This window comes from Macrobrachium nipponense, chromosome 1 (assembly GCF_015104395.2).
Source record: "Macrobrachium nipponense isolate FS-2020 chromosome 1, ASM1510439v2, whole genome shotgun sequence".
Lineage (NCBI taxonomy): Eukaryota > Metazoa > Arthropoda > Malacostraca > Decapoda > Palaemonidae > Macrobrachium > Macrobrachium nipponense.
The window spans coordinates 166,033,344-166,045,843 of record NC_087200.1 but is presented as its reverse complement, the minus strand read 5'-3'; positions in this window follow the sequence as shown (position 1 = coordinate 166,045,843).

The following is a 12,500-nucleotide window of genomic DNA, read 5'->3' as shown; positions in this document are numbered from 1 at the left end:
AATACGGCTTACGAATCCATACAATTCATTTATCCTCAACTTTCAATATAGTTTGTAAATGAAATTTTTTTTTCAGTAATTAGTAATCATCATGATTGTGGATTGACCTTAACAAGCGTCTGAATCATGCTTTATCAGTTTTCATTTATTTCCTAGAAAATTTCTTTCTTTCAGTAAAAAATGTTTTAAACATTAATAAGATATGGCATTTTCAATGTATTTAACTTATTGTAATGAAATATTGATCAGGAAAAAGAATTCACGAAAATTTCACAAGTGTTTGGTAAATAATTACATCTGCATATTTCATTTCGGACAGTAATGAAAGCAAATGCGTAAGGACGACAAAATATAAAGCGGGCCCATGCCGTAAGTCTTGGGGTTAATGGATATTGCCTTTAGTTTTTTTTTCTTTTCCAAAGACCTCTGACATCAGCCCTCAAAATTCATGGAACTCTACTGTCTCATTTGATCAGGCAGGAGAGGCATCAGCCAGATGAGCGAGCCATCAATCCTAATTCGTACTGGTTGTATCGGCAGAGTTAAACTGCATTGTGGGTTTTAGTCCGTAAAGACCTTAGCAGTGCAAGCCATACTGCTTGTGCTTAGTTTATTCAACCGCTAGGAGTACTATTTCGGTGGTAGTTTATCGACTCGGTAAAACAAAACAAAAATAGCTGCGCCGTAATAATTTTGAGTTCAGCATGTTGTTTAAGTCGGTTTCATTACATTCGTCATGTGGGTGTACAATTTCCATTCAATTGGTATTGCTCATTCAGGTAATTGAAATTGTGTCTTGGTTCAATTTTGCTCTATGTGACCTTCGTTTACCGCGATTGCTCTTGAATATCGGCTTTTGAGATGGAAGCGAATCCAAATCCTTTCAAAGTAAGTTTTCGATAACCTGAAATGAACTATCTCATTTGACGTAGTGGATTATTAGCCTTTCGTTTTTCTCATTGCTATTAGCGATCTCTTGTATTCTGGCAATTAGTGATTTGTGCTATAGGAAAACAGTTGCTCAGCAGAATCACTAAATATTGTTTGTAACAAGGTAACAGGTACTCTGCTGTATTTACTCCTAAAGAAGGAATGTATGTATTTAAAAAAGGATTTATCCGCAAGTTATCTAACGTAGGTCGTTTCATTTAAATTGCTTAGGCTCTGTAGTGTTATAAAAGACTTGGTATGGTTACGTTGACTTTTTGGCTGGTTAATATTTGAATATAATTCGATACAGAACGCGATAGATAACGATCAACTTTACTTGCTGTTTATCGTTGTTAGGAAGATACTCCAGCCCCTCTTGACACTAATGAGTTTCTGTAGCTTTGTTAGGAAAAGCTTGTTTGGCGAACTAAGCTCTAAAAGGAAAGCCTGATAAATTGATACTTCTCCAACTTGTCGCTTTTCCTTTTTTATAGACTTTTGCACGCACAAATTCACCTTGTCCCTGTTGTATTTTTGGCCTCATTAGATGATAGATATTTGGCTTATCTTCCGAAGAACAACAATTATAGATTTGTTTACATAAACAGTCTCTCTCTCTCTCTCTCTCTCTACGCGCGCGCGCACACACTAATATATATATATATATTATATATATATATATATATATATATATATAATATAATACATTTAGGAGTCCCAGGAAGACAGCGGTCTAAGAAGCATGCTTTATTTATATGAGGAACGTTTCATGTTGTGTCAATACATCACATCATCAGCCTGCAATAATTAAAATTTTTAGTTAGTAATTATTGCAGACTGATATAAATAAAGCGTGCTTCTTAGACTACTGTAATACAACGGTATACTGATATGAAGATAAAATGCCCACAAAACACTATTTGAACTTTGCAACCATATATTTTGAGCACTTCCTTTGTGTTCCTGATCACTGGTAAAATATGGACATTGGATGTTTTACAAGATTGTATATAAAAAGCATATGTAGGTGTGGCATATGTCCTTGTTGGCCCAGAAAGGATGGGGATTAAACTATTCTATTCCCTGGTGTCTTCTGGCCTCATCAACTCCCGTCTGGCAACTCGTCCGGTGGTCGGATGTTCTTGAACACCTGCTTGAGAAGAGGCCTAAGGATTAACAAGTCGATGTCATCCGATTTCCAGTGTCCTCCTGACAGGTTCATATTGTTGGTTTGATTGATGATAACAGATTCTAGCATCTTCCTTTTGTACGGACAGCTACTTTTGAAAACCAGCTCTGCCCCACTCCAGTTTATAGTATGGCCTTTGTCCCTAATATGTTGGAAAATCCCCAAGTTCTCTGATGCACATCGCACTGATCTTTTGTGCTCTGCTAATCTTCGAGAAATGGATCTACCATTTTCCTTAACGTAAATCTCATTACAAGTGCTACACGGTATCTTGTAAACTCCGACTTCTTCTCCTCTTTATTTAAGTATATACGTTAATGAGCGAACTCACGATGTATTTGGGATAATGGAAAATTAGGATGGCAGTGTAGCTCAAATTGTATTAGTGAACCACTCTGAACTATGTTGTGTGTGAACTTGTTCTTGTGCTTTATCGCCTTCTACTTCTAAAATAGTTAAATCCTTCTATTACCGTACACTGATTCATTTTCTCAGAGAAAAGTGGTTCCTCCAGTCATTCTTTTCCGTTATTTTTTATTACTACTAACCTCAAATACCTTAAATTCTGATTACTTTTCCCAGATGACATGTACTGCTTCAGTGAGAAGCTTCATTCCATTCACACTAATATTTAGTCACCTCTTTCAAGTTCTGTGGTACATCTTTAGCTGGAAGTTCATTGTACAATGCTATAAAAAAAACAATGCTAAGGCATATTGATTTTTCATAGCATTGCACCTGTGAACCAAAATTTCCGGCTTAATTATTAGCTTCTTTAAACTCATTTATGACTTTTTTTTTATCTTGGAAAAATTATATTTATTGTCTGAATTGTGGTCGATTTTTCCTAAATTTGTGTAATTCTTACCCCAGATTACTGAATGTTACTTCACTAATGTGTCAATGGAAAGTGAAATGATTTCATAACTAATCAACGACCTATTTGCTTTTCTCACTGGTTGTATATAAATTACTCAAAAACTGGCCAAAAGAACATGATTTATGAAATTGAACGAGGAATAAATAGGTAAAATGAATCTGCAGTTTTGAGAAAAAATCCTTGCATCACTTAAGGTTCTGAAGCTTGAAATAAATGTTGATTGACTCAGCTGGACCTTGAATAATGCTACATCAAATATGGACATCCAGAACCTTGACGTCAAGGATATGTTTCGACATTCAAAGCTCTTGCTATTCCTGGGTACCCATAATCGCTCTCTTTAAGCTCTGGAGAGTGACCAGGATATTAATACATAGCCAAAGACTGTGTCCAGCTGCCCGACAAAGCATCCCATTTACCCCTGGCTTGTAATTCCCATCGTCTCATTCCTAACATGTTTATTCCGCGAGCTTGGGAAGTGAAAGCTCATATGGTCCAGGGCCAAATGGCAAGGTGTGCAGAGAATAGGAGAGAATGGAATACAATAATGAATGACGAAAGAAAAAAGGAGTAGTGCAGAGGCAACAGGAAAATGTTAATTACAAGTGGCAAAAATGGGATAAATAATGAACTAATTACTAGGCCCCGTCTCTTCTGTGTTGCTTCCATATTTCTGGTTTACCACATCACCTACACCAGCCTTTTTACCACCTATACGTATCTTGAAGTTTCTCGCCCTTGCAACCTCCCCCCACCTTTTTTTTGTCTCTCTAACTGCGTAAATAGTTCACCTGAACAGCTCTAAACTCTTTCGCTTCATTGGTATTACATCATCCAATATATGTCTTTGCTTTACTTATTCAGTGACTCCCCCTCGCTTCTCATGCCAATATATATATATATATATATATATATATATATATATATATATATATATATATTATATATATGTGTGTGTGTGTGTGTGTGTGTGTGTGTGTATGTATGTGTATGTGTTTGTGTGTGTGTGTATGTGTGTATTTATATTTTTTCTATGTTCATTTAATTATGCTTTTTACTTACTGATAAGCTTTCAGTTGGCAAGAGTTTTCCATTTGCCTTTCTGGTTTTTATTTCCATTGAAGAGAACGAAAAAGAAGGAAAGGCATATAATGAATTTGTCCCCTAAGTACCGCCCTCAGTCTCAGGTGTGGAGGTCTGGGAGATGCATATAATCAGCTTGGTCCCCTGCGAGTCAATACAGATCGATATTCGACTCTCACTGGTTTTCCTTTGATTAAAAGGCGTCCCCCTTCTTCTGTGTTTGCCGTCAGACGCACGTGCCCTATGCCTAAAAGGAGAGAGAGGAGGCGGACGGGGCTTTGGTTGTGTGAGATAAGGCTAGAAAAAATGGTAAAAATAAAGGCAATTGGAAGACCGCCTTTTGATGTATATCTGAGTTTCGATCAATTTCTGCAGGGTTCAAGAAATCTGTTTATTCATTGTGTCCCCCTCTCCGCGCTTTTCCTTTTTCTATTCATTTTTTTTCTCGGATTGTTTTTTATTTTATTTTATTTTTTCCCCTTGTTGTTCGCTTTGTCCTTTTGAGTTGAAGCCTTCCTTCGATGTTCTTATTCCGGCAAGGTTTTGCGTAGATATTAGGGGTTGTACGTGTACTTAAGTTTTTGTCTAATTGTTTTATGAATTATTCCGTCTACTATGTTTTATTACATATTAGCCTGGTTTAATCGGAGGAAAGTGTGCATAGGTTACATTTGCATCTACCTGTTTGTGTATGAGGAATTAGATCCAAAAATGTAAGAACAGACCTTGAAAACAAGAGTTGTAGTTGTAGGCTTATATGTAGGCCTATGACTCAATGCATTTTTGTTGTGGTCTCTTGTTTGTTTTGCCCTCCGCTCAGATTTTTTTTTTTCTTTTTTTACTTGAGCGGAACTGTGCACTCTTCCGTAGATGCCGTAATAGATTTATATTGTTTAAATATGTTGCAATTACAGTATTTATCGTTGATAATGTTAATTAGTGAACCTAATTTTTTATGACTCTCCCTCGGAGGGAAAGTCATGAAGAATTCTTTTTCTCTCATTAAGATTAAGAAATTTAAACGTGTTTTCATTTCATTAATAGAATTGCGATGTTGTTGAAAATTTTATTTTTACAGACTGTTTTCGTGAAAAGGATTAGCAAATATTTTTAGACGGTTTCTCATAAAGTTCACTGGATAGATCAGCGATGGAAATAGACCCGACATAAGCGCTACCTTACGGATTAAATTAGTCAATCGATCGATCGATGATGGAGTAATGGAAACTTACTGAGGTTTAGGTGGTGATGTGGTTCTGAAAGTTAACGTATCCCAGCACTTGGGGAAAATAACATGGCCCTAATTACTGAACCTCAGGAAATTTATTGTGCGTTTATCCTTACTTCACATTGACGCGATTCTTGGTGGAACGTGAAAATGCTTTCTGTGGATGAGTTGTGCAATCAACAAAATCTTTTTTATTGATTAGCTTTCCGTATCAATATGGTCTGTATAGGAACCGTTAAATCTATCTTAAAAATGTACTAGCATTGCAGAGCTCGTCATAACTTCGGTTTTAAATGCAGCAATGCTATTATACTACTGTTTTAAAACGTATTATTTGTAGCCACCTTGATATCGCTATTTAAGTTTCAATCATTCGTCTAGTCAACCCTGAAGCACCCTCCAGAAATTAGGTCAAGTTCACCCCCTCCCCCTAAGGCCTTTGTTCAAAGTTCCTCGAAAATAAGATTACGGAATAAGGTCACTAATGAACTCTTGGAATCCTCTGGGATGTCAATACTTGATCGAGGGTCGAGGGGAGAATGTGTAAGAGGTGAGTCCGCTACCGAGATGACGTCAGTAGCATTAACTATTTTCATTTTCTCTTCGGAAGTAAACAGTTCCATCTCAGAAAACACCATTGAAGGTGTGTTCATGTTCCCTCGCAGAATTCAGTGTGCTCGCTGTAAGAAACAAGTAATATTAAAGTATGTTACACACAAAGAAAAGACATTTTGCAAGTTAATTACAGAAATATTTTATTTTCACTGAGGTTGTAAACGAAATTTGGTTCGTTTGTTTATTAAAAGGAACAAATGGAAGATGGAAAGAAATTGTATTTTTGTTGGGATATAGCAAATTATGAAGGTAAAATTTTGGGGAGTCCTTTCGCTTTGGCTTATTACTTAATTAACGAATTATGTCAGTCGTCTTAAAAAGGAATTTATATTGAAATTCAATTATAGGCATTTTTCACAGATTTCATAAAAACTTTATTACCTTTTCCATTTTTAAATAAATTGATTACCTTGAATTATAGTAGCTGGTTTCAGGTTTCAAGAAATTTTCCTCGATTTTTTATCCTTTGATAAAAGATGGTGTTACTCTCCATAACAAAGATGCGTTCATTGACTTTTTGAAGATTGTTTAATACTGAGATTAAATGCCGAAAAAGATGCAGCAGTGAAGGAATGTCAGCAAGAATAGATGATTTTGATCATAAATGATAAGATTTCAACCTCTCCCAATTTTAAAAAACGTAAAATGTTGATATACATGCGGTTTCATTAGATTGCAACAATGGTATTTTTTAATTGTCATGAGTTGCCATTTGGCAAATTTCAGAGTTGTTTATAATACGTTCCCCCTTGATTAATTCTCAGTATTCCTTCTTTCCCACCGTTATCCCTACATTAAGGGGTCGGTTGCCTGATGCGCCTTCTCCACTGCCTTCTGTCAAAGACGGCAAAGGGGGTTTTTACGACCGCATGCCCTTGCTGTCATCAACCACAGTTATTGGCGGTGGGCCTAGCCTTTTACTAAAAATTACGATGTCAAAGCTGCAATTTCCACAGTTATCGGCGGTGGGCCTAGCCTTTTGCTAAAAAGTACGACTGCAAGGCAGCGGGACCTACGGTGGTAGTATTCCTACACCCCTGCTACAGGATCAATCGTCAGTATTCCTTGTTATACTCTAAAGATACCTTTTGCAGCAGTGTAAGTGAAGTATTAAGGAAATTTTTGGATTTTTTTAATGTTTATAATCTTTCTGATTATCGTAAGAAAAATGTTAGATTATAAACTCTTCAGATATTCTGTAACAAAACCTAAATGTGTTCTTCGGTTGTTTTCAAAGAAAGTAGAAGGTGTATTCTGCGCGTAGTTCTAAAATATATGGTTTCATTTTATTTGGAAAAGGTTTATACGCAGTATTAATATCGTCCTCTTTGATACTGGTGTAGTTGGTTGATTTGTAGCATCCCCGCTTATAAGGAAGCGGGGAAAACTTGAACGATATTCGTTTCGGGGAATCGAGTTAAGAATTATTACGAACAAAATGGCTAAACTTTCGATGAAAAAGAGTGAAACAAAGGACATTAAAAAGGCTCGCTCCCTCTCGAAACTGCCTGCTAATTATTAAATTAAAATCTTATTTCCAGTCCATTTTTCAGAGTGATTTTTGTCAGATAATATTCATGTGTCTGACTGAGGTCCCCTTTTTTACTGAGAGCCCCATACACTATGAAAAATATGACTGCCGGGGTCTTATCACGTTAACGAATAAAAGGAATTAATGTCTTGTAATTAATTTATTCTCATTCAACCGCACATAATTTCCCCCCGCAATTCTCTCCTATTTTTTCTTCTGCTTCATTTAAGTTTACTCTAATCCTTTTAATGTCCAAGTGAATAACTCGTAATCTCTCTCTCTCTCTCTCTCTCTCTCTCTCTCTCTCTCTCTCTCTCTTTACACATTATATGCTAGTGTATAAAAAAAACACGTACACGCGCTCACACACATATATGTATATATACATGTGTGTGTGTGTGTGTGTGTGTGGGAAAATGTCTTTTTGTTTGGTTTCTGTGTGTTTGTTTGTATGTATGAACGCTATACAAATTCACATTTCTTGACTGACCGATTTTGATGAGATTTTGAATACAAGTCACCATCAAACCTGGAAAGATCATAGTTAAAACAGAATTAAAAATCGGACCTGTGGTTGGGTAAGGGGGATGTCGGAAGGGGGTGAAATGTAAAAATCATTGGAAACTACATATATTAGTGTCTAATCCATAGTTTTAGAGATCGCTGAGAAGAATAGCGACACTCCTGATGCCTGTTAAGTCCAAGTTCAGCCCCAATAGGGAGGGGGTGAAAAGAGGGTGGGAAGGGGGTTGACGTAAAAATGATAGAAAACGACAAATATTAGCGTCTAATCCATAGTTTTTGAGGTTACTGAAATGAATAGGGACAATCCCAATGTCCTTTCAATCCAAGTTCAGCCGTGATAGAAAGGGGTTGGGAGAGGGGGCAGCCTGTACAAATAACTGAAAACGGCAGATATTAGTATCTAATGCATAATTTTCAAGGTTGCTGAGACTAATAGTGACACTCCCTTTGTCCTTAAGTCCAAGTTCAGCCCCAATAGGAAGTGGAGTGAGAAGGGGTGGGAAGGGGGTGACATGTAAAAATAATAGAAAATAACAGATATAGTGTCTAATCCATAGTTTTCAAGGTGCTGAAATGAATAATGATACTCTTGATGACCTTCAAGTCCAAGTTCAGCCCTAGGAAAGGGGGGGTGATAAGGGGTAGGAGGTAGGTGACATGTAAAAGTAACCGAAAACAACAGATTTTAGTGTCTAATCCATAGTTGTAGAGGTCACTGAGATGAATAGTGACACTCCTGATGGCGTTTAAATCCAAGTTCATCCCCGATAAGAGGGCAGCAAAGGTTTTGCATGAAAAGGGGTGGAAAAAAAAACAAAGTACCTAATCCATAGTTTTTGAGGTCACTGTGATAAATAGTGACATTCACAACCCTATAAGTACAAGTTCAGCTCTGATAAGGAAGGGTGCGTGAGATGGAGTGGGAAGGTGGTGACAATTAAAAGTAACCGAAATCTCCTGCGTTTATATTCTGAAGTTGAGGCAAATGTTTTTAGGATCATAGCGATTCACTATTTTACCCTTACGAGTGCATCCCAGTTCATGTTAGGTACATTCAAGCTATAAAAATATTCAAGCACAAACGTGCTTGATGCTGCTTTCAGGATGTTGAAGGGGAGAGATGCACCGTACAATTACCCCCACTTAGCAAAAATGTATACCTGATGTGCATATGGATATGAAATCGGCTTTTTCTAGTGGGAAATATTGTCTTTGAATGAAGAGAAGAGACAGTATTATAGAAGATGGGATTGAACGCCCCAATCAACCTTACCACCACCAGAAATATGAAAATATGAGAAATCTGTGGGTGGTCATACACGCAAAGTATTTGTCATTCATCAATCATTCATAAACGTAAATCACTCATAAGTCCTATGGTCATACCATTCCGGTTTGATAGGATGTATATAAACTGAAGATTACATAATATAGTAATGTATTTTTATTTACTCTCTCCCAGCGCTTTTCAGTACAAAAGCAGCTGAAGGCATGTATATACATACAAGCTCTTTATCTCGCTCTGTTTCTTTGTTAGCTTGTGCTCTCTCTCTCTCTCTCTCTCTCTCTCTCTCTCTCTCTCTCTCTCTCTCTCTCTCTCTCTCTCACTGATGATATTTCACTTAGAATGGAGTATAGTAATAAAAAAGGTACATTTAGTTTTCCTCTGTTGAGCTTAAATGAAAAAAAATAATTAACATATGTTTAGTGCTAAGGAACAGTAGAACGCTATACTTTTCTTACTAAAGTACTATTAATCTCAGAAGATGAGAATAAATCGGAACACATTTTAAACGAATTTTACTTATATATTTCGGAAAAAAAATATGAATTTCGACACGTTTCGAAGATGTAAAGTATACCCTTTTCAAGTATAAAGGGAACTTTTAATCATATGTATAAACCAAAGATTCCCTTTTACTACATTATATCTATAACAAATATCGGTATTTTAATCACAAGTATAAACCAAAGATTCCCTTTTACTACATTATATCTATAGTAAATATCGGTATTTAAGAGATGATTTTGATTGGTGGACCCGGAAGCAAGCTGGTCGTTGGCCCTAGAGGTAATCACTCTCTTCCCATTGTTAAGGCCTTCAGACATGATCAACATTACTGTCATTATTACTGTAGGTGTCAACATTATACTGACACCTTGTCATTACAACAGAATGGAGGTACTCGTAATATTGTTCAGTCCATCAATACATGGGTGGGGCTTGAATTACTGGTGGTCTGAAACAAGATTAATCCTGGCCTGAACAACGTACCGCCCATACCAGAGGTACTTCATTAGTTTATTTTGTTTTACAAATCCCTACGGAAATCAAAAGTGATGGTAATGTGGAAGATGGCAAGAAATAATACATTGCGAATTATAGGAAGGAGATGAAAAAAATTCATGATTCTAAGACAAGCGGTGCAAACACTGAAAACCTGTATGAGCCATCATCGTTTTTTTTTCTTCTTCTTCTTTTTCTTTTTCATGAAATTTCATTCATGAAGGATTTAGAAAAGACGATAAGAAGCCGAAGTTCAATGGAATCTACTATATAGGTATTACTATTTATTGTCCAACAGTAATAACAGTTATTTTTATAAATAAAACATTTAAAAAAATAAAGGTTCACAATAATAGTTCCTGATGAATCCTGCATTAATAATAAAGGGTAAAATAGTTGTTCCTATACTCTATGCTTACAAACAATTTACTAGCTTGTTAATATGAATTAATAAGATTTCATCGAAGGTTTCTTGAGTTTCCATTTTTCTTCTATATAATTGCATCTAGGCCCCTAATTTACACACATTTTGCCACGTTACACTTCCTTCATTGGAAAAGTATGAACAAAATGCATCCCTGATATCATTCGCATCACTGGGTGGTCTATTGATATTGTCCTTTGCAATTCTCTTAGACGGTCAACATGTGTCACCACCTTCTACAACGTCGTCAGTTTTATATTTTCCTGCACCAAAATTCCTTGAGAGCTAGGATTGTCCACTTTCTCGAATCAGGAAAGTATTGGAATAACAGTATGATAATCTGATGCCGGTCGCTTTTTTAGTGAAGGATTTATCGGTTTTTGGAATATTCCAAATCTGCTTGCAAGAATTCAAAAGCATTTCCAGGGCACAGATGCAACCTTTAGCTCAATATTTTCATGATTTTCATATCCAACATAACATGGGTGATTAGAATCATGTATCTCAATTAAAGAAATAAAAATGAACCTGTGCATTAGACTAAATTATTAAGCTTTATGTATTGATGGTGAACAGCAAAGATACCTTCACATATTTTATGTTTCTGGTGATAGAAGTTCACTCTCGACGTGGTTCGGAAGTCACGTAAAGCCGTTGGTCCCGTTGCTGAATAACCACTGGTTCCATGCAACGTAAAAATACTATACAAACAAACACATGTTTCATGTACTATTAAGCTAATTGTAGATTTCCCCATAACTCCTGAGTCTTGCAGGTCAGTGAAACTTCCTGTTGCCAAATAACGAAGTGTAATTGGTAGTCTAGTCTTTCATTTGCAGAGATACTTTCTCGCATAACAGTATTTCTTTTAGCAATGTAAGGTCTCAAACTTTTCAAGAAGTTTATTGTAACTCTCCTCATTCATGCGAAAATAACAATCATGATCATGCGAAAATAATAATTATGAAAGTCTTTCATATATTTTTTTTTATTTAAGAGGTTTAATGTGCGTGCGCCTCACGTTTTGCAAGCCAATCTTTGATCCGACTTTTACTGTTACATTTATTCTTTAGCGATTGGACCAGTACAATTGGAATGTATGATTTTTCATAGTTTCCCATACCGCTGGATAAGAGCTTAGTACAACTTTCCACTATCAACTGACGCTTCATATCATTACTCGCAAATGAACGTCTGCCCCCTATACTGACAATAAAAAAAAAAAAATTTACTAGTTTAAAGTGGGGTACAATAAACTTCTTGAAATGGTGAGACCATACACAGCTAAAAGAAATACATATATAAAAGAACTATATATATATGTGCGTATGTCTGTCTGTGTGTGGGTGTTCCTGCCTTTGTGTGTATATGTGTGTGTATTTTTGGATGTTATCCAGGTTTGTCTTTAAGCATTCATGATTTATTGGCGCTTGTCATATTTGTATGTTTAGTTTACCTTTTGATTACTTGTCACATTAGAATGTTTACGCACTAATTCATGTGTCCTCTTATTCTATACACATTCACTTTGTAATGGAAAGTAATTTTCCTTCCGTGAAAAAGATTATCGTGTTTCTTTGAAGAAAAATGTAAATATGAATATTTACATGAGTGGTTAGATTTTTTATTTACTTATTTTTTTCGCACTATCGTCTCTTCTGAGGACGTTATTGATCTAACATATTGCTTTTTATTTAGAACTCGCTTTTGGTATGTTTTAATGTTTTTTAGTGTTATTTTCTACATTACGGAATCGATATTATGCATTCCAATCTATAATTATGCTCGTAATTGAAAGTTTAATTGTT